The sequence below is a fragment of the Scylla paramamosain genome, chromosome 25 (genome assembly GCF_035594125.1).
Source record: "Scylla paramamosain isolate STU-SP2022 chromosome 25, ASM3559412v1, whole genome shotgun sequence".
NCBI lineage: Eukaryota > Metazoa > Arthropoda > Malacostraca > Decapoda > Portunidae > Scylla > Scylla paramamosain.
The window spans coordinates 4,712,024-4,712,500 of record NC_087175.1 but is presented as its reverse complement, the minus strand read 5'-3'; positions in this window follow the sequence as shown (position 1 = coordinate 4,712,500).

Here is a 477-nt window from a genome sequence, read left to right as displayed (position 1 = left end):
CACAAACAACAGCAGACCTTGAGATCCTTAGGTCGTTAGTATCCTACTCTCATGGGACAGCACGATAAGATAAGATCCTCCCCCTCCTCCTCCTCCTCCTCCTCCTCCTCCTCCTCCTCCTCCTCCTCCTCCTCCTCCTCCTCCTCCTCCTCTTCCCACACCTACACATAACACACCTGGCCTTGTACCCCCTTCCAGAAACACACCTGCATTCTCACACTAACAACAATGAACACACCTGTCCTTCCAACTAAGCAAACACACCTGTACTCCCACACTTACAATCAACACACCTGCTCTTTTGTCCCTGTCTCCTAAACACACCTTCTTACATTCCCACACTGACACACCTGTTCCCAAACACACCTACATTCCAACACTAGCAATAATTAAAACACCTGTCCCCGCCTTTAACCTCTGCTTCTTTCTAAACATACCTGCCTTCCTCCTCTTCTTCTTGCTCCTCCTCCTACACAA